Source organism: Gorilla gorilla, chromosome 2 (genome assembly GCF_029281585.2).
Source record: "Gorilla gorilla gorilla isolate KB3781 chromosome 2, NHGRI_mGorGor1-v2.1_pri, whole genome shotgun sequence".
Taxonomy (NCBI): Eukaryota; Metazoa; Chordata; class Mammalia; order Primates; family Hominidae; genus Gorilla; species Gorilla gorilla.
In genome coordinates this window covers 27559386-27581325 of record NC_086017.1, presented here as the reverse complement: position 1 = coordinate 27581325, position 21940 = coordinate 27559386, and the positions used below count along the sequence as shown (strand labels likewise).

Sequence of the window (21940 nt, the reverse complement as noted above, 5' to 3'; positions counted from 1 at the left end):
CCTAAGGTAGTCTGGATGCCTGAGTGACTTTTCTTTGCAATGTGGAAGAACTTGATTAATCCTTGGTAGTTCAGGATAGAGATGATGAGGATCTGAGGTGAGAAGTGTTTGGGGGACTGGAGAAGAAAGCTCATTACTTGGTGACTGAATATTGCAGGATAAGGAGTAAAGGGACACGCCCAGGTTTTCTGCTTCGGGAACTAGGGGAATAAATGCACAACCAGCGGGTGGCGGGGGAGGGGGGAGCGGTGGGGGAAAGGACACAGGTCAGGTTTGAAGGGTATTTGAAAAACTCAACTCAAGTATATTGAGTTTGAAGTACCTGTGAGACCACCTGGGATACATCTCTAGCAGGCAGCTGAATACATAGGTCTGTTCTGGTTATTTAATGATATCTAATAAACTATAGGAAAACTTAGTGGCTTAATACAACTGTTTTATTTATTTTTCCACAATTCTGCTATTTGGGCACTGGGGAGAAAAGCTCATCTCTGTTCCATGTGGTGTCAGCTGCGGCAGCTTGAGTAGGGCTGGAAAATCCACTTCCAAGACTGTCTCAGTCACATGCCCGGCAGGCTGGTGCTGACTGGCCAGTAGGAGCACAGCTAGGGCTGTTGGCCAGGGGCCTTAGTTTTCTTCCATTTGGTCTCTCCAGGTGGCTTGGTTAGACTCTTCACAGTGTGATAGTTTCAGAGTAGTTGGATATCTTACATGGTGCTTCCCACAAAGGGCAAAAATGATAGCTGCTGTCAAAGTTAAAAACTAAACAGGTGAGGAAATAGATTTCATTCAGGCAATTACATTAGGGAGAGTACTTCAGATTTGAAGATCAGAGTGTCTCAGCAGGGTGGTTTTGCCCTATACTTTTATTATTATTTTAGAGCATGGTTTTGCTGTTGTCTAGGCTGCTCTCAAACTCCTGGGCTCAAACAATTTTCCCACCTCAATCTCCTGAGTAGGTGGGAGTACAGGTGTGCACCACTATGCCTGGCTGCCTTATACTTTTACAGGGAGGCATAGACAGGTTATAGATGAGATGATTACAGTTGGGATTATTTTTGTAATCAGAGAATTCTCAGCTATGAAATGTTTATCGCTACCTAATTTCAAGGGGGAAAAAGTAGTTCTAATCCTAGCTAATCACTCATGAGACAAATAGGAAGTTGAAAGGTGACTGACCTTCCCCACAGGTTCGGGAAAAAAGGAAAGGTATGTGTTTGGTCTTGTCACAGGTCATCTACTAGTTTTATCAGAGAAACTGGACAATGAGTCTCATGTAAGTAATATGGAGAAGGATTGGTCTTTGTGGTAAACTGTTTCGCAGAACACAAAAAGGTGGTGGGATTTCTTAACTATTTCTGTTTCCCATGAGTCTCTGGTAAAGTTCAAAGTTGTCACTGCAAAGCCTTTTTTTTTTTTTTTTTGAGACGGAGTCTCACTCTGTCGCCCGGGCTGGAGTGCAGTGGCGTGATCTTGGCTCACTGCAACCTCCACCTCCCAGGTTCATGCCATTCTCCTGCCTCAGCCTCCCGAGTAGCTGGGACTACAGGCGTGTGCCACCATGCCTGGCTAATTTTTTGTATTTTTAGTAGAGACAGGGTTTCACTGTGTTAGCCAGGATGGTCTCAATCTCCTGACCTCGTGATCCACCCGCCTTGGCCTCCCAAAGTGCTGGGATTACAGGCGTGAGCCACCGCGCCTGGCCCTGCAAAGTCTTTTAAGGCCTAGGCCTAGAAGTGACAGAGAGTAATTTTTGCCATATTTGATTGTTTAAGGCAGGTGACAGGTCCAGCCCAGACTCAAGGGCAGAGGACTATACATGGGCATGAATACTGGGAAGCACAGTTAATTGTGGGCCGTAAGAAAATAGTCTACCACAAGGTCTGAATCTTGGGCTGAATATTTAGAATGGGATGCCATTAGCATAACCTATGTGGTAGCTGAAACTATGAGGTGGGATCACTCTGTGGGTGTATACAGTGGTAAATGCAGAAAAGAGTCCAACAACTTTGTAAACATATGAGAATGGAATCTTGAGGGTTGTCATTTTCCCAGTTTCTCAGAAGCCCCTGTTAATCCTATTTCTTCATATACATTCATCCCAGGATTTTCTGTCATTTTGTTGCTAGCCCCATTTCTTCACTATCATCTCAGTATTCACCAGTCTAACAGTGATGATGACTGGTCTAGCCAGAACTCCCAATTAGGGAGTTTTTACATTTTATTTATTTGATAAATAAATAAATCTGGCTGGATTAAATCTGGCCACAGGCACTAACTTAACCTGTTCAGTTTCTGCAACAGAAAGAGGGGCAACAGAAAAAGAGGGATCCCTGTGTGAAGTGGGGTGTTTGTCCACAAAGGTCTCCCACACAGGCATCTTCCTCTGAAGCTAGATAACCTTCAGAAATCTGACCTTTCTCTGACTTGGTTTCCTTTTCTGGACTAAACAGTATCAATTTTCGTTGGAGCTCTTTGTGAAGATAAGCTAATAAAATACCATAAATCTCTTTTACTAAGTGAAGCATTTACCACTCTAATTAACATTATGATTTAAAGGCTTTCATATTGGGGAAACAAACACCAGCTTCCCACGTGCTTGGGTTAAAGAGAATCTTAAATCATGATTATGCAGAGACCAAGGGCAACGATGAAAGTTTTAGACATTACCTGTGTTCTGATAGTCATCAGACGTTTAGGGAGATATTACAACACTGAAGACCCTGTCCAAGTTTATGAGATAAAGATAGAAACCACAGTCTAGTATTGTGGGCTTGTGAAAAAATAACTCCTAACCTTTATCTTTCTATGGGTTGTACTACAAGGTAGGTCTGCACAAAGTGCTAGTGACTCCTCTAAAGTAGGCAGGGGTAAGTTTCACGGAGAAAGTGACAGATGAGCTGAGTTAGAAGCCTACGCAGCTACAGAAAAATGTGGCATGGAAGGCCATTTACCTGCGACAAGGAAATGTAAATTCCTTGGCAGGAGAGCCAGGATCTCAGGAGAGTCCCTGGGACCCTCTGCTCCCCTTCTCAGTCCAACCCTGGGAAGATAGTTGGTGGATGTGAACCTCTGACTAAGACCCAGGAGCTGGTTCCCAGCCTCCAGCCGCGCGCCGGTTGGAAGCAGGGAGAGAAGGGAGGGGTAAAAGCCCTCAGGCGCATGCGCTCAGCATCCTGCCGGCTCAGCCAAGGAGAGCTCTGCCCGCAGCTCACTCCCCACCTACTCGCTTCTTGCGCCTCGCGGGCCCCAGAAACCCGGACCCGAGAGCGAGCGCACTGCGCTCGCGCGCAGACTTCAGGTCCCGGGCGGGCGCCTGCGCACGAGCTTCCCAGGCGCGCGGGCTGCGAGGTTATTAGAGGTGGAGCGCGGGGAGGGCGCGCGGCGGGAGGCGGCCGCCGTTACGGCGCGAGCGTGGTCACGTGGCCGCTGGTCACCGCCGCCACCCCCTCCCGCCCTGTTCTCTTTCAGGTCGGGCCGGGCCCGGCCGCTTCCGCGAGCGCCCTGCAGACTGAGGGAGAGAGAGAGAAAGAGGAGGGGAGGAGGAGGAGGATTCAGGGAATAGGAGCTGGGGAGCCCTTCTGCGCCACAGGTAAAATAAAATAATGATGATGATGATGATCGTAAAAAAGCCCAAGCCCTCTGAACGCCTCCGCCTTCCTCCAGTGCAGCCCCACATGCAGTCGTTCCCGCCCCGGCCTCCCACTCAGCCTCAGGACAGCTTTCGCCTCCCTTCGCGCCGCTGCTGCAGCTGCAGCCGCCGCCGCCGCCTTCTCACGGGAGGGCCTGAGGGTGCCGCCGCCACGGCGGACGGGTTGCCGCACCGCCCCCCGTTTGTGCGCCTCGGAGTCGGCGTCGGGGGTGGATGGCGGGAGGGGTGGACCCTTCAGCTCCCTGGCGGGCAGGGCGGGCAGGGCGAGCTGGGCGGGGTGGCTGCTTGCAGTCTGCCTGCTTTCCCTGCCCCAGGAGGTCGGGGTCTAGACTGGAAGGCCAGCTGCAGTAAAGGCAGGGCCTGGCGGCTGGACTAGTGCTCAACTTCCTACTTAGTAAATTTCCATGTTCATTTGGGCCCCGGGAAGCACGCTTCCTTCCCTAGCCGGAAGCGAAACGGGCCCTGAATCCTCAAACCTTAAAAAATACAGTCTTTAGAAGAGAGAAGCCTTGACTTCACTTTTGAGGAAGGGAACCGTGACCTGGATTTAGTACGACTTAAGTTTATTCACACGTAAGAAACTGAGGTCTTTCAGGATAAGAGCAAAAAAAAAAAAAAATTCGCAGGGAAGGCAAATCCCGCTCCCCACCCCGACTTTTCCTGGAAAAACACACAGACCTTCACTATAAGATTCGATTCTACAAGTGACCTAGAATTTGTTCGATACTAGTTACTGGTTTTAGTTACAGGAATTATAATCTGTGTTTAAAGTTAACATCCTGTAGATTTTTTTCGAATAATAACTTTCTGGAAAGAGTTCATTTGTCAACTCTGAATTGGACAAAATCCTAAGATTTTAACATGCAGGTTTCACACGTTTGGACCAGGTTGCTTGGAATTTCTAGACCCGGTAATTCTTTTGTAAACCTTTATAAGTGTTGTGCTCTCGCACAAAATACTTAAAGCAGGAAGCAATAAATAGGTATTGTTGAAAAATAAGCGTTTGCTATCGGTGGTAAAGAAATTCATTTATATATTGGTTTTTCTCTTTGGGCTTTTCTGATTCCGTGTCTTGGTACTTTTCATACCATATCTCTGAATTCATTTGTAAACTTGAGCATTTTTAATTTTTACAGCTATCTGCAGTATCACAGAACACTCAAACCTTAATGTGGGTGGGAATCACTTGGGGCTCTTATTAAAAATGCATTTTCTGGTTCAGTAGGCCTATGGTGCATTTTGATATTGTACATTTCTGATAACGTGCAGCTGGACAAGGGACTATCTTTGAGTAGCAAGGAATTGGATAACTTGTGTGCAAAGAAATAAAGTGATGTATTTATCAATAAACATGTTCTTTTTAATAACTCACCCCCGGGTGTAGAGGTGGCTTGGGAGAAGGGGCAAATGGCAGGATGAACTGAGAAAGCTTTCAGAGTGAGCAGGCTGAGTCTGGATTCCAGGGGAGGGGATAGGAAGAGTGCAAATATTGTGTCTGTATGCTGTATGGTGACTGCATCACCTGGTCTGTGAATTTTCCATTAGAAGTTTGGTGTGCTGTTAGGTGAAAGACTTGCTCAGCTATGCGTCATTGGGTTTTATCAACATATAGGTGAGGAATCCTGGTCTCTGAGTGTACAGCTGAGATGAAAATTTCTTTTATTGGCGGAAGTATTGAGTGTGTGCTCTCAAATGCGGCCTCAGTTGAGTAGTGCATTCCTGAGTTTTGGAAGCAAATTTGCAAACAATTGAGAGTCGTACAGTGGGTGTTCTAACTGGATTCAGGTTTTTTCTAATGTAATTTTTTCACACGTAAATTAAAAAGCTTAGAAATGTCACACATAACTTCATACACTTTATGGAGAAATGGTTGTACTTTTAATTTTTTCTTTTTATTTATACTCCAACTGAGCAGAGGTTGTACTTCTAAATAACTTTGTGGAAGTTTTTAGTACCATAATTTTTATAATTTTCATTCCAGTCCTTTGATATTTATGACAGTACTTCTGAAGCGCTTACTGAGTGCCGGACACTGTTGTAAGTGCTTTACGGAACTTGACTTTTTTTTTTTTTTTTGAGACGGACTCTCGCTCTGTCGCCCAGGCTGGAGTGCAGTGGTGCAGTGGTGCGATCTCGGCCCACTGCCACCTCTCACTCATGGTTTCAAACACTTCTCCTGCCTCAGCCTCCCAGGTAGCCGGGATTATAGCCGCCCGCCACCACTCCCGACTAATTTTATTTTGTATGTTCTTTTTTAGTAGAGACGGAGGAGTTTCACCATGTTGGCCAGGCTGGTATCGACCTCCTGACCTCAAGTGATGTGTCCACCTCGGCCTCCCAAGGTGCTGGAATTACAGGTGTGAGCCACTGTGCTCGGCCTACCTTTTGTTTTGTTGTTTTTTTGAAAAGGAGTTTCGTTCTTGTCCAGGCTGGAGTATAATGGTGCGATCTCAGCTCACCGCAATCTCCGCCTCCCAGATTCAAGCGATTCTCCTGCCTCAGCCTCTTCAGGAGCTGGGATTACAGGCGCCCACCGCCATGCCCGGCTAATTTTTGTATTTTTAGTAGAGACGGGGGTTTCACCATATTGGCCAGGCTGGTCTCGAACTGCTGACCTCAAGTAATCCGCCTGCCTCAGCCTCCCAAAGTGCTGGGATTAGACATGATCCACCAGGATCACGCCAGGCCGCGCCTGGCCTGCTTTCATTTTAAAAGTCAAATTTGTCATCCGCCTCAGTGCTTGTAATCTTTTTTGAGTGAGATACTGAAATTTGCAGTTTCGTTTTGCTTGCACTTGTTCACTGGACCAGTAGTCACTGTTAAATGTAAAAGTATCTACTTCCTCTGAAAGTTTTTTATTCCTTTATTTCCTGCCTGGGCTTGTCCTCCACCCTACATGTATGCGTAGTAGATTTAGTGTTTGTTATCCTAACCTTTAGGTTTAGGGATTGACTGGGTTTCTGACTTTTTATTTGGCCAATGAGGACGATACAGAAAATGAAGCATTGGTCATTATCACATTTTAACACTGAAAAAGTAAGGACAACCCCGGAATAAAAGATCATCTTTTAAGTTGAATAATTTGTGTTTCATTTAAAAATGAATATATAATCCCTTCTCTTAACCCCCTTTTTGTCTCAGACCACTGAAAGCTTTGTCCTGTTAGCAGCAGCAGTCTGAGAAGTGGTGCTAGTCCACCTGATCCTGAGACATTTCTCTCAACATGGGTAGATCATTGGAATGGCAGTGTGTACAGTGTGTGTACCAGAACTTGAGAAATGTGAGGTCGGGGTGGTGGGATGGTCAGCAGTGGAAGAGCTGGGGGAGGGGAGGGAGATCATTTGACGGAGAGGGCCTGTGGGCTGCTTCTGGTAGCATCAATTATTACTAGACTAATGGTGAGTTTGGGAAGGATGTCAGTGTAACAACAAATCTCAGTGTAAATGCTTTCTCAAAAACCTGTGAAGTGTTTAGGAAAATGTTTATCATTCTACAAATGTTAGGTAAACATTTAAAAATAATTCCTGTGCAATGATTTAGTAACATTAAACATTATATAAATTGAGGGATAAAAAGAGGCTCAGAGGTTATCATCAGAGGTTAAGGTTGTCCCAAATTCTCTCTTGTTCTTTTGGAATATTAGGATAGAGTTGAAACCCTTGCTGCATGCCCACTTGTTGGCTTTTTTATTTCTTAACCTGATGCTGTGTTGTGGGCTGCGTGAACATACCAGCTCTGCCATGCTTTCTGGGCCTCACAGCTGAATGGCCAAGTCATTACTTACGGTTATCCCAGGGAAGCATTTGTTGCACATCTGAATGATGGAAGCCTTCTAATTGGTATTTTCTGCTATTAATAATAATTTTAATATTTTTACAAATTCTGTATGATTATGATACGTGTTATAATGCCATGCTGGTCAGCTACTTAGTCTCACAGTGCCTCACTTTTCTCATCTTTAAAATGGGGAAAATAATAGTAACTTTGAGAATTAGAGAGAGAGAGAGAGAGAGAGTGTGTGTGTGTGTGTGTGTGTGTGTGTGTTTAAAGCCCTTAATGCTATCACGTAAGTGATAGATATTCTGTGGATAATCTACAGTGTGGTAGATCATATCTATATAATCAAGACTGACTATATTTTTGGAGATTGTACAGTTTATTTGGGATAAGGCTCTATGGGCCAAGAAAGCAGAGTTTGTACTTTTTGGATGAAAATACAAAATTGGTATAGTAATGCTCTTATCCCTTTGGAGAATTAAATGCAAATAAATATAGTTTGACAGCTCAGATCTTTCAAAACAAGGAAGTAGGGCTGTAGAAAAAAACATGTCTTTGGTGGTGGTGTGAAAGGATTGGTTAAAATCTTTCAAGGGTAGTGTTGCGAAGCCTAGTACAGGATCACTTTTTTTTCTGAATGTCCATTAGTTTGGATGAAAAACATCTAAAGATAATGTCATTCAGTCATTGTCCAGTGTTGCATGTGGTTTCTGTGGCTAACTCCATGAAAATATTCAGTAATTGCAGATTTACTCTTTTTCTTAACTCAGTTGCCTAGAAAAGATGTTAACTGGGTTTTTTTTTTTTGAAACAAAATAGTCTTAAAAGTTTTGAAATAGGCATTACAGATGATTACATATTATCATAGTTTTTTTGTTAAGACAAGAGTGTTTACCTTTACTTTTTTGCTAGTCATGAAGGCCACATGAAGAAGAGTGATTGACTTTTTAAAATGGAATGATGTAATTTTATGATACTTTATGGAAGACTAGTTGTGTATGTATGTCTAAAGAAAATTCTGCTATGAGTGCATGTATTAGATCCAGTAATCACAGTATGTTAGGTTAGCCTGCCATTAGAAAAAAGAGCCACCTCCCCCAATTACAGAAAGTAATGCCTATTGTTGAAATTTTATAAAAACAAATGATGAAAAATAATTATCTGCACTGTTGGGAATTTCTTAAGGTTCTCTTCAGGGCTGTCTTGCCTTGAGAGATACTGCAAAATGAATGTCAGTTTTGTACCGCAAGTATTAGTTTAGAAAGCTGAGTAACACATATTGGTTAAGCAGGAGCGTTTTATCTTCTAGGGTTACTAAACTTTTTGTCCCTAAGTAAGATAAAAAGGTTGAACCAAAAGTACTTAGATTCCCACTTCTAATTGTGAGTCTTCAGAATAACTAGACCAGTGAGAAGTAAGCCCCCACTTCTGACATAAGCACCATGGGGAAGATACGTCAGAGAAAAACAGCTCCCACCTGATGGAGTTGGAATAAGCACATATCTTAGGAACCGGCTGCAGAGGTATGCATTCTGTTTGCTGATAAGTGGGGATCAGAATGAACCCCTTTAGAGTTTCCCACAACAGGTGGGAAGTGTTTTTTTTGTCTTTTTTTTAAATTGAGACAGAGTCTCACTCTGTCACCCAGGCTGGAGTGCAGTGGCGCGATCTCTACTCACTGCAACCTCTGCCTCCTGGGTTCAAGTGATTCTCCTGCCTCAGCCTCCTGAGTAGCTGGGACTATAGGTGCATGCCACCAAGCCCAGCGAATTTTTTTGTATTTTTAGTAGAGACGGGGTTTCACCATGTTGGCCAGGCTGGTCTCAAACTCCTGACTCAGGTGATCCACCCGCCCCAGCTTCCTGGAGTGCTGGGATTACAGGCATGAGCCACTGCACCAGGCCTCCAGGAAGTGTTTTGACTTTATATTGAGACTTTGGAGGTGTCCCAGCAGCTACCTGGCAGAAGTTCTAGAGGAGTTCCTAACGTTACATCTCTTGCCATCCTGGGATGGGATAGTGGATTGATTGCCTTGGATCCCTGGTGGAGCTTTGGGGAACAAGGTTGGAGACGTGGAGTTGATAGGAGATGGAAAGGTAGTGCCACTATTTCCATGTTTGTCTACTGCATATTCATTAAACTAGACCCCTTTTACTTCCATGAGGAACAAGAGTCTAATGGTAAGAGTGCTCATTTTTATAAATAGATGGGGTGACTTAGGAAGACTTGGGTCAAATTGCCTCCTCACCCACCTTCATTTCTCTAAGATTGGGGTTAATTTAAGTCTCTTTATCCTGTGGTATGTGTGTGTGCAAGTTTGTGTGTACCTATAGATCTACCTTTTTAATTTTAATTTTATTAAATTTTATTTTTTAGAGACAAGGTCTCAGTTACTCAGGCTGGAGTGCAGTGGTATGATTATGAGAGGCAGGACTAGCTGGATTTCCTAGGCCGACTAAGAATTCTTAAGCCTAGCTGGGGAAGGTGACTGCATCTGCCTTTAAACACGGGGCTTGTGACTGAGCTCATACCCAACCAATCAGGTAGTAAAGAGGGCTCACTAAAATACAAATTACGCTAAAGCAGGAGGTAAAGAAATAGTCAAATCGTATATTGCCTGAGAGCACAGGGGGAGGGACAATGATTGGGATATAAACCCAGGCATTAGGACAGGGAGCGGCAACCCCCTTTGGGTCCCCTCCCTTGTATGGGAGCCCTGTTTTCACTCTATTAAATCTTGCCACTGCACACTCTTCCAGTCCGTGTTTGTTACTGCTCGAGCTGAGCTTTCGCTCGCCATCCACCACTGCTGTTTGCTGTCGTCGCACACCTGCTGCTGACTTCCACCCCTCCGGATCCAGCAGGGTGTCCGCTGTGCTCCTGATCCAGCGAGGTGCCCATTGCTGCTCCTGATCGGGCTAAAGACTCGCTATTGTTCTTGCATGGCTAAATGCCTGGGTTCATCCTAATTGAGCTGAACACTAGTCTCTGGGTTCCACGGTTCTCTTCTGTGACCCATGGCTTCTAATAGAGCTATAACACTCACCGTATGGCCCAAGGTTCCATTCCTTGGAATCTGTGAGGCCAAGAACCCCAGGTCAGAGAACAAAAGGCTTGCTGCCATCTTGGGAGTGGCCGCCACCATCTTGGGAGTTCTAAGAACAAAGACCCACCCATAACAATTATACCTCATTCCAGCCTCATATACCTTTTTAAAAAAACTGAAATGGATTCAGCTATTTTGTTGTTTGCAGTTGTTTTTCACCTAATATGATATTACTCATGTCATTAGTTTTCCACGTAACTTTTAGTGGCCCCATACTATTTCATTGTATGAATGTACCGTAAGTAGTCCTCCATTCTTAGACACCTAGATTTCTTTCATTCTTCATGATAAATAGTGCTACGTTGAACACTATTATAGCTAATATCCCTCTGTGCCTATGCATTATTTAGGAGAAATTGTTGTGGGTGGAATTGCTGGGTCAAAAGATCTGCTCATCTTTATTTTTCATTTTTATTATTTTTTTTAAGACAAGGTCTTGCTCTGTTGCCCAGGCTGGAATGCAGTGGCACGATCACAGCTCACTGCGTCCTTGAGCTCCTAGGCTCAAGTGATCCTTCCACCTCGGCCTTCTGAGTAGCTGAGACCACAGGCACATGCCACCATGCCCAGCTAATTACATTTTTTTTTTTTGTCGTAGAGACCATGTCTCTCTATGTTGCCCAGGCTAGTCTCAAACGTCGGGGCTCAAGCTGTCCTCCCACATCGGCCTCCCACAGTGTTTGGATTATATTTGTGAGCCACCACGCCTGGGTTGCCCATCTTTAACAGTTGTGTTGTACATGGTCAAATTGCCTACCAAAAAGATTATGCCAGTTTACCCTTTACAACAAAACCATTTGAGAGGCCTTTTACTTGCCATTATTGGGATTATCATTTTTGTTAAACAGCTTTATTCAGGTTTGACTTTATGCTTCCCTTCTCTTGCCTTCTTACAGGTTTTAACATTTTATGTAGCTAAGTCTTGTTCTTCCTTTAGGTATCTTACGTAGATAGGCTTTTCCTACCTTATGTTTATATAGTGATTAAGTTTATTTTTTCAACTGTTTTCGTACTTTCATTTTCAATTTTTGGTTTTGCAGTTATTCTAGAACATGTTTAGTTGTACAGTATGAAGTAGAGGGTCCAAAAAATTTTAAGCTTTTGATTAGCCAGTTTCCTCAATACTGTTTAATGAATGATTTGTTTTTCTGTGGATGTCAGAAACTTTACTATTGGGTCTTCTATTCTGTCTCACTGTATTTTATTTTTTATTTTTATAAATGGGATTTCTCTCCCCCTCCGCCCTCCACATATATATGTAGGTATATAAAACATTTATAAAGGTTTATATATAGTGTATTAGAAATTATATTGTATGAATGTACTATAAGTAGTCCTCCATCTTTAGATACTTAGATTTCCTTCAATCTTTATGACAAATAGTGCTACACTGGACATTATTATAGCTAATATCCCTTCGTGCCTATGCATTAATTATTTGGGAGAAATTGTTGTGAATACAATTGCTGGGTCAAAAGATCTGCCCATCTTTACTTTTCATTTTTTTTTGAGGCAGGGTCTTGCACTGTTGCCCAGGCTGGAACCCATTTTCTTTCTTTAATGCTGTATATATTTTCTTAACCTGACTATTGCTGGTAAATAGAAGAGTTTTTAACTTCTTTTGTATATTTATTGTGTAACCAGTCGCTTTTTGAATCTGTTATTTATTATAATGGCTTTTCAGTTAATTCTCTTAGATTTTCCAGGTACATAATCATACCATCTGGAGCCAGCCATTTTTTTTAAGGGTTTTTTCATGATTAATTTTGACTTATGGAAGTTGTGCTAGAATGATTTTTCTTAATTTCATTGACTTGAAATACAATGTTTTGATATGGTACCTGTGTTTTATCTACTCAGCTCTCAAAAGGGTTTTAAAATATCTGGAAAATCACTCCACCAAATGATCTCTAAGGACCCTTCTAGCTCAGAAATTTTGTGATTCTACTTTTATGTCAAAAGATTCCTGGTAATGTACATAGCTCTCTTCCTTTATAATTATTGCCGTCTAGCTCCACCCCCCCCCAAGTGATTACTCTGCACTTTTATTTCCTTAGAACTTGAAGATTTTTTCTGTGTGGTTTAGCGTAAATTAAAAGAGAAAACTGACAGACTACAGAGCTCAGACTGTGCAAAATCACATTTCATGATTTTCTTCTGGTAAGATCCTTATGGTGAGTTTACTCATCAAGCTATGTTCCTGCCATGGACTACTTAAAGTTCCCCAAGCCACATTTTGTAATTGTCAGAACTGAGGTTAATAGAAGTCATTGGGAAGTGATAAATATACCTGGATGCAGTGAAGATAGGACAGAACGGGAGAGGTAGGAATGGGGAAGCACCTAGTATGAACTCTTCTTTCTCTGGCCCCCTTTCTGCTTCATGATTCTCTCTCTGGACTCCTTTGATTCTGCCCTCTTACTGATTTTTTGGCTTCCTGTTTATTTTCTAGATATACCTTGTCTCCTTTCTTTCAGAAAATTGCTCCTTACCTCCTTTCTACTTTGATCAGGAGTACTATATGCTTTCTACCAGTATGGGAAGTGGTCCTGATCAGTTTCCCTAATGTCCCCATCTTGTCACAAAACTACTACAAAATTTCATGATTAGTGGCAATCATGTATTCCACTTTGCAAAGGGTGTGGCAAAGTATTGATTAAAGTTGAGTGTCCTTATAACATGAAACTACTGATATGGAAGAATTAATGAAAGGAGAGACAGATACTTCATAAAGACAAACGGTCAGAGAATTATATATATATATTTAAATTTTATTTATTTATTTTTTTTGAGACGGAGTCTCGCTCTGTCACCCAGGCTGGAGTGCAGTGGTGTAATCTTACTGCAACCTCCCATTCTTCTGTCTCAGCCTCCTGAGTAGCTGGGATTACAGGCGAATGCTACCAGGCCTGGAAAATTTTTGTATTTTTAGTAGAGTTGGGGTTTTGCCATCTCTTCTGGTGGCCATCTCTATTGGTCAGGCTGTTCTTGAACTCCTGACCTCAGGTGATCCATCCGCCTTGGCCTCCCAAAGTGCTGAGATTACAGGCGTGAGCCACCGTGCCCAGCCAGAACATTATAGAATAGTAACTGAGTGGTTGAATGTTACAAAGTAGATAGTGTGGGAGTAGTGTCACCAAGATGGAAAAAGCTTCTGAAGAGTCTTTTTTTGTTTGTTTTTTGTTTTTTGAGATGGAGTCTTGCTCTGTTGCCCAGGCTGGAGTGCAGTGGTGTGACCTTAACTCACTGCAATCTCTGCCTCATAGGTTCAGGTGCTTCTCCTGCCTCAGCCTCCTGGGTAGCTGGGATTACAGGCGCCCACCACCATGCCCAGCTAATTTTTGTATTTTTAGTAGAGATGGGGTTTCATCACATTGGCCAGGCTGGTTTCTAACTCCTGACCTCAAGTGATCTGCCTGCCTCGGCCTCCCAAAGTGCTGGGATTACAGGTGTGAACCACTAGGCCCAGCCCGAAGAGTCTGTTATCTTAGACCTCCAACCTGATTTCCTCCCTGAACTTTCAGATCTGTGTATCTGATTGCCTGCTGGATAACTCCACTTCTTAATGGCTCACAGGAAACTCAGTTTAGTAAGTCTGCAACAGAATTTACCTTCTTCTCTTACAAAAAATCTTTACAAGTGTGTGTTTTTTTAATTAAATTAATTTTTTTTTTTAAATCTCAGCACTACCATCTCCCTAGTTATTCAAGCCAGAAACGTGGCAGACACATTTTACTCCATTCTCTACATCCTCGTTTACAGGCATCAAACTCAACCCTGTGGATTTGAACCCATTGTGTCTTCATCCCTACTCTGTCTTCTCTAGTTCAGGTCCCCATCATCTCTTGCCTTCGTTTCTGTAAGGTCTTCTGACTGGTGTCCCTGCAGCCAGGTAGGTAATCTTTTTAAGCTCTCATGATTCTCTTATTCTGTGGCTTAAAACCCGATATTCTCCATTGCCTATTTCCAGTTTCATGACACCCTCTTTTTTTTTTTTTTTTTTTTTTTTTTTGAGACAGAGTCTTGCTTTGTCACCGGGCTGGAGTGCAGTGGCACAATCTCAGCTCACTGCAACCTCCGCCTCCCGGGTTCAAGCAGTTCTCCTGCTCAGCCTCCTGAGTAGAGTAGCTGGGACTATAGGCGTGTGCCACCATGCCCAGCAAATTTTTGTATTTTTAGTAGAGATGGGGTTTCACCATGTTGGCGAGGATGGTCTCAGTCTCTTGACCTCGTGATCCGCCCGCCTCGGCCTCCCAAAGTGCTGGGATTACAGGCGTGAGTCACTGCACCCAGCCTCATGACCCCCTCTTTTGCCTCCCTTATATTGTGTGATTTTGTAAAAAAGTAAAAAGTACTGAAATTCTTTGATTTTGGAGGTGTTCATGTTTTTGCTTGCCTTGGGCACAGAGTAGTTTTTCTGTCTCTTCATCTTACTCACTTTTGTGAGGTCTTAGCTTAAATGCCACTCTGTTCCAGGAAGCTTCTTTATACTACCAAGTCTGTGTTGTGCTCTTCCTGTTTGGCCAAATACTCTATACTATAATATTTATGTATTACTCATAATACATAAATATTATGAATTATGAATTATAATATTTATTGTGAATTATAATTACCTTTTTACTCATTAGTCTATGTCCTGCTTTTGACTGCTCTGTGAGTGCCAGGGCCACGTATAACATCTTTACTTTAATACTTCTGGTGGCATGCTTGTTAAAAATAGATGTCCAATACCAGGTACTGTTCTGTGTGTTAAAAATACAGCAGTAAATAAGAGGCTGTTCTGGTTGTTAACTGCTGTGTGGCAAATGGCTTCAAAACTTTGCAGCTTAAAACAACAGTAATATTTATTTACTCATGATTTTATGATTTTTGTAGGACTCATTGAGGGTAGTTTATCTTCGTTTCATCTGGTGTCAGCTCAGTGGGGGTTAGATTATCTACTTCCAAATGGCTCACTTACATAGCTGGCAGTTTATGCTGGCTGCTGTCCAGGAGCTCAGCTAGGGCTATTTACTAGAGGTACTAAATGAGACCTTTTCCTGTGGCCTGGCCATGACTGGTAGCTTCTAAGAAGGAGTGCTCTAAGAACAAGCATTTCAAGAGGCAAAAAGTGGAAAAACCTAGTCCTCATAAAGGCTAGGCTAGGAACTGATAGAGCATTACTTCTGCTGTATTTTGTTGGCTAAGAAGACAGAGTCAGCCCAGATTCGAGAGGAAGAGAATTAAACTCCATCTATTGGTGGAGAAAATGACAAAGAATTTGCAACTATACTTAATTTGCTACACAAACTTAAAATACAAAAAATGAAACTACAAAAATTGTGGAATGAATTAATTCCTGTCTATACTTTCGTCTTCTTAAGAATCAAAGTACAACATTAAGTATAATTTTTTTTTTTTTTTGAAATGGAGTTTCACTCTTTTCCCCTAGGCTGGAGTGCAGTGGTGCATTCTTGGCTCACTGCAACCTCCACCTCTCTGGTTCAAGTGATTCTCCTGCCTCAGCCTCCTGAGTAGCTGGGATTACAGGTGCCTGCCACCACGCCCGACTAATTTTTTTGTATTTTTAGTAGAGATAGGGTTTCACCATGTTGTTCAGGCTGGTCTCGAACTCCTGGCCTCAGGTGATTCGCCTGCCTTGGCCTCCCAAAGTGCTGGGATTACAGGCGTGAGCCACCATGCCTGACCAACATTAAGTACAATTTTAAAAAGTGACCTTTGTTCTCACTCTTCTTGAACAATTTTACTTAATGTTCTTTATTTCTGTAATTATTCAGAAGGTTTCCTAATTTTGTTTGTTTGTTGTTTTTGAGACAGTCTCGCTCTGTCTCCCTGGCTGGAGTGCAGTGGCGTGATCTTGGCTAACTGCAACCTCTGCCTCCCGGGTTCAAGCGATTCTCCTGCGTCAGCCTCCTGAGGAGCTGGGACTACAGGTGCGTACCACAACACCCAGCTAATTTTTTGTATCTTTAGTTGAGATGGGGTTTCACCGTGTTAGCCAGGATGGTCTCGATCTCCTGACCTCGTAATCTGCCTGCCTTGGCCTCCCAAAGTGCTGAGATTATAGGCGTGAGCCACCTTGCCCGGCCCGGTTTCCTAATTTTTACATTTTAATTGAGCATGTAACTTAATCAGTTTTGTGTTCTGTTTTTTTTTTTTTTCTCTCAAATTTCATCTTTCACAAATCCTCATGCACTGATAGTACCCTAAGCATGTTTCTGGAGTTGAGATTATTGTATGAGAGGGTATGTGTAATAGAAATTTTGGTACTTAACTGCAAAACTGCCTTATAGAAAGATAATTTATACCTCAGCTTTTAGTGCAGGAGAGAACTAATTTGTTTAGAATATTGCTATCAGAGGGTGTTGTAAATCATTGTTTTTGGTTAGTCTGTTGGCAAAAATTGATAGATTGCTTTTATTTTTCTTTCTTATTTGCCTGTTTGAGCCTTTGTTTATTTTTGGGGATATTCACTTTTTTTTTTTTTTTTTTACTGATTTTCAGGTGCACTTGAGTATTGTATCTTTAACTCTATGCCTATCGTATATTGGAAATATTCCCAACATTGTTTTTAAATTTGCTATATATTTTTAAAATTCTTATTAAGGACTATTACATTTTTATGTAGTCTCATATATTACTCTTTTTGTTTACGATTTTTGGTTTTGGGATAATGTTGGAAAGACTTTCCCTATTCCAAAATTATAAAACTGTTAACACTTAATTGATGCTACATTTTTATGGTTTCATATTTTTATGTATAAGTCTTTGACCTATTTGAAAATATTTTTTCTGTGTACAGAGGAAGTAAGGAACCAAATTTATTTTTTTTTTCAAATGGCTTGACAACTTTTGTAGCATAATTTATTAAGTTACCTTTTTTCCACAGATTTGAAGCACCACCTTTATTAAATTCAAAATGCCCATATGTTCTTGGATCTGTCTCTGGAATCTTGGATTTATTCCATTGAGCCGTTTGTCTCTATATGTATCAGTAACAAGTTCCTGTAGCTCTTAGTACGTTATAATATCTGAATAGGACCAGACTTCCCTCATTATTCTCTTTATGAATTTTTTTTGGTTGATCTCACATGTTTACTTTCATGATTTTTGATAGTTTTTCAGTTGATTCTCTTTGGTTTTCTAGGTAGAAAATACCTACAAACTGGTGAATGTTCCGTCTTCCTTTCTAATATTTACACCTTTTTATTTTGTTGGCTTATCTAATTCCTTTGGCTACCACTTTCAGAATAAATTTAATTAATAGTGATGGCAGCCAGGCTCCTTGTTTGATGCCTGATGTTAATGGTAATGTTTCAAATATTGCTCCGTTAAACATTGTGCTGACTTTGGTTACGGTGTGTGGGTATGCGTGTGTGCTCTTTAAAATCACATATAACATAATTTCTGTAAAGTGTGGATGTTGACTGTTATCAAATGCCTTTTTGGGTTTCTCTTGACATAGTTATATCTTCCACCCTTTGTCCTTCCAATATGGTGAATTATAGTAACATTTTTCTAGTATCAAAATATTGTTATGTTCTTAGAGTGAACATTTATTGTATATTACTTTGTAATATAGTGTGGATTTCTACTTGCTAATACTCTTTTGGATGTTTGTAGCCATAGTCATTCATAAGCAAAACAGGCATGCAGTTCTATTTATGTGTTCTCTTTGTGAGGTTTAACATCACTGTTTTACAGGTTTCATCAAAATAATATCCTTTCTCTGTGCTCTGGAACAGTTTAAAGAGCATGTCATTGAAATAACTCACCTATTTGTGTAGGCCTGGTGCTTTTTGTGGAGTATTCCTTTGTTTATTCTCTTAGTTTCTTCCTTGGTTATTTATGTGTTAAATTTCTCTCATTTCTTGGATCAATTTTGGTAATTTGTATTTTTCTAGTAAAATCATTTATTTCATGTAGATTTGTGGACGATTAACAATTTAATAAACGTTTGGGTTATTTCCTCTTTTTGGTGATTTCTGCTTTTGTTATTGTTTCTTATGACTCTGTTTCTTGGCAGAAACAAGATTGAACTCAGTTCTCCTTTATTTATTGTCTTTTCACCACACTGGCTAAGCTTCCAGTTGTTTCAAATGCTTAATTTTTGTACTTTTTTTTGAGACCGAGTCTCACTCTGTCACCCAGGCTAGAGTGCAATGGCACGATCTTGGCTCACTGCAACCTCCGCCTCCCGGGATCAAGTGATTCTCCTGTCTCAGCCTCTCGAGTAGCTGGGATTACAGGCATGCACCACCGTGCCCGGCTAATTTTTGTATTTTTAGTAGAGATGGGGTTTCACCATTTTGGCCAGGCTGGTCTCGAACTCCTGACCTCGTTATCCACCTGCCTCGGCCTCCCAAAGTGCTAGGATTACAGGCATGAGCCACTATGTTCGGCCAATTTTTTTACATTTTAAGTATTGCTAGTGGGGGGACAATCAGTAGACCACTAAATTCCACAGCTGTTATACGTATTTCTATTTGAAGACTTAATTTCAGAATCTTACTATCTATTAGTAGCCGTATAATAGGATTGATCTGTTAGATTTGGTAAGATTCTATCCTAGACAGTATTGGTGGAATCAAGTTGAGTAAAGAGGTTATTCTTTGCTGTTAGTGTTACGTAGTTCCACAAAATGAAACTTTTAGTGATTAAGATATAAAAATAGGAAACCTTTTGAAATAGAAAACAGGGTAATATGGTCAGCTTGTTTACATGGACAAAGTAATTTTCTGAAAACAACTAGAAGAGCAGGATAAAATATATTAAAAAGGTTTATTCTTTCAGAGCTAACATGCATAGCAGCAAAAGAAATCATCAGCAAAGTAAACAGACAACCTACAGAATGGGGGGAAATATTTCTAAACTATCCATCCAACAGAGGTATAATATCCAGAATCAATAAGGAACTTAAGCAATTGAACAAGCAAAAAACAAACAACCCCATTAAAAATTGAGCAAAGAACATGAACAGGCACTTTTCAAAAGAAGACATACATATGCAGCCATAAGCATATGAATAAATGCTCAGCATCATTAATCATTAGGGAAATGCAAATCAAACCCACAATGAGATACCATCTCATACCAGTCAGCAATGGCTATTACTAAAAAGTCAAAAAATAACATGCTGGTGAGGTTTTAGAGAATAAGGAATGCTTAAAAACTGGTGGTGGGAATGTAAATTAGTTTAGCCATTGTGGAAAAGTAGTGTGGTGATTTCTCAACTTAAAATAGAAGTATCATTTGACCCACAACCCCATTATTGGGTACATGCCCAAAGAAATATAAATTTTTCTATCATAAAAACACATGCACACGTCTGTTCATTGCAGCACTGTTCGCGACGGCAAAGACATGGAATCAACTTAAATGTCCATCAGTGGTAGACTGGATAAAGAAAATGTGGTACATACACACCATGGAATACCATGCAGCCATAAAAAAGAATGACAATCATGTCCGTTGTAACAACATGGGTGAAGCTGGAAGCCATTATCCCAAGTGAACTAATGCAGGAACAGAAAACCAGATATTGCATGTTCTCACTTGTAAGTGGGAGCTAAACATTGAGTACACATGGACACAAAGAAGGGAACAACAGACACTGGGGCCTACTTGAGGGTTGAGGGTGGGAGGAGGAGGGAGATGATCATAAAAGTACCTCTTGGGTACTGTGTTTATTGCCTAGGTGATGAAATAATCTGCACACCAAACCCCTGTGACATGCAGTTTACGTATATGACAAACATGCACATGTACCCCTGAACCTAAAATTAAAAAACAAATTACCAGGACTGAATCTATATGAAGGCAGGAATTCAGAGAGAGAAGCAGAGTATTAAAGACTGCTTTTCTTCTGAGGACATTTGCCACATTCTGAGGAGCTTTTACTTTGCTTTTGAAGGCCTCACAAGGCACAGGATATAGAAATGGAAGCCCAGGTTGGCCCAAGGTGGGGAGTCTAATAAGAAATTCCTTCCCTATAAAACTGAGACTCCAAAGAGCCATGCCTGTAGAGTATGAGCGAACCAAAATTAAAACCCTGCTATGCTCTTGCCCACAGGAGGCTGCAAGAAAAGTTGCCTTGTACCTAAAAAAAAAAACACTTCTTCACTCCTAAGTAGTTATAACAACTGGCCTTCTCTCTCTTGGATTTGCAGTTCAAATTTTACTTTGCCTGGTACCAAAAAAATCCCTCAAGCTGTAACTTAAAGTGGTTTTAGATGCCTCACAGAAAGAAATGAAAATCCTCTCAGAATACATTTTAATTTTAGGCTCCAGGGAATTCTCACAAATAATTTTCCATAGAATTAGTTCACAGTAAATTATAACCAAGCATGCAAGGAAACATGATACCATGAGTAAGAGGCAGCAAAAACGACAGAAATAGACCCTTAAAAACTTTGGATATTGGAAATATCAGACAGAGATTATAAAACAACTGTATTTATTGATGGAAAAATATCTGCTGGGAACAAGAAACTTAACACATTTGAAAAAGACCTAAGCAATGAAGCCTCTACAAGTGAAAAATGCAGTAATAACTATAATGAAAAACTTGGGTGTAGTTAACAGCAGATTGGATACAACTAAAGAAAGAGATACACAATGACCTGGATATATGAGTGAAGAAATTATCCAGAATGTATCACAGAGAAGGAAATGGGTAAAAAGAAAGAGGGTAAGATATATATTTATAAACACACACATACACATATTACATAAAATGAGAAAGTGACATGTCTTTCATTAGTTTTCCAAGAGCAGAAGGGAAACATAATGGGAAAGGAATAGACAATATTTGATGAGATAATAGTTGAGAATGTTTCAGAGCTGATAAAAAGCACCATGACAAATTTGAGAAGCTGAGAGAACTGCAAGCAGAATAACGTAAAGAAAATATGCTTCTAGAGACATCATAGTAAAATGAAGAACATCAACAACAAAGAAAATCTCTTAAAAATCGCCAGAGAATAAAAGATTACCTTCAAAGGAGCTGAGGCAGTTACAATGATAGCTGACTATACAGGGGCAAAAATGGAAGCCAGGAAACAGTGGAGTGATATCTCAGTGTGCTGGAAAAAAATTTGCCAATCTAGGCTGGGTGCGGTGGCTCATGCCTGTAACCCCAGCACTTTGGGAGGCTGAGGTGAGAGGATTGCTTGGACCCAATAGTTTGAGACCAACCTGGACAGCATAGTAAGACCCCATCTCTACAAATACTTCAAAAAAATTAGACGAGCATGGTGGCATGTGCTGGTGGTCCCTGCTGAGACCATAGGCACAGCCATTTGGGAGACTGAGGCTAGAGGATTGCTTGAGCCCAGTGAGGCTGCAGTGAGTTGTGATTGTGCTACTGCGGTCCAGCCTGGATAACACAGAGTGAGAGTTTG

General features: G+C 41.3%; 1 protein-coding gene and 1 long non-coding RNA gene across 36 annotated transcripts in view; one reads left to right on the top strand and one right to left on the bottom strand.

The window, feature by feature from the left end:
• Window positions 1-419: 419 nt before the first annotated feature.
• Window positions 420-3112, bottom strand: LOC129532295 (uncharacterized). The gene is made up of 2 exons (XR_008677981.2): window positions 2955-3112; window positions 420-746 (listed from the first exon to the last, which is right to left on the bottom strand). It is a non-coding gene; the product is annotated as an uncharacterized lncRNA (long non-coding RNA).
• Window positions 3113-3170: 58 nt separating this feature from the next.
• Window positions 3171-21940, top strand: part of TBC1D5 (TBC1 domain family member 5) — a 588093-nt gene continuing 569323 nt past the window's right edge. For 18 of the 35 annotated variants that reach the window (XM_063703454.1, XM_055381153.2, XM_055381145.2 and 15 more), the window contains exon 1: window positions 3387-3592. The gene's annotated coding sequence lies outside the window, so the exon portion shown is untranslated. Of the gene's footprint in view, window positions 3593-12592; window positions 12710-14297; window positions 14428-16355; window positions 16472-21940 lie in introns of all 35 variants that reach the window. The other 17 variants (XM_055381138.2, XM_063703450.1, XM_063703444.1 and 14 more) reach the window with 10 other exon arrangements.